Source organism: Berghia stephanieae, chromosome 7 (genome assembly GCF_034508935.2).
Source record: "Berghia stephanieae isolate SIO BIC M18660-M18661 chromosome 7, UCSD_Bste_1.3, whole genome shotgun sequence".
Taxonomy (NCBI): domain Eukaryota; kingdom Metazoa; phylum Mollusca; class Gastropoda; order Nudibranchia; family Aeolidiidae; genus Berghia; species Berghia stephanieae.
In genome coordinates, this window is record NC_088366.1 from 60,368,322 (window position 1) to 60,368,632 (window position 311).

Genomic DNA, 311 nt, shown 5'->3' on the forward strand with positions numbered 1-311 from the left:
TATGGTTTCTTGTTTATAATTTGATTTGTTTTATAAATAAATTTGTTGCTTAATTTTACTGTCTTTCGTATTTAAGATTTAATGGGAAGAGTATCACAATAAAATTTTTGAAAAGGAAAACATTATTCCTAGCTCTGAGATTTAAACAACTAAACTCAAATTTGGTGATGCCGAAAATGAAATTAATTCTGTTTTATTGAATGTCTTTCCCCCTTCCTTCTTTAAGGACATTTGGAGATTACCGAGCTGTCCAAAACAATGTTTTCGTACAATAGCAAGCTTGAAACTGTAAAACGTAAAAGGCGGTATTG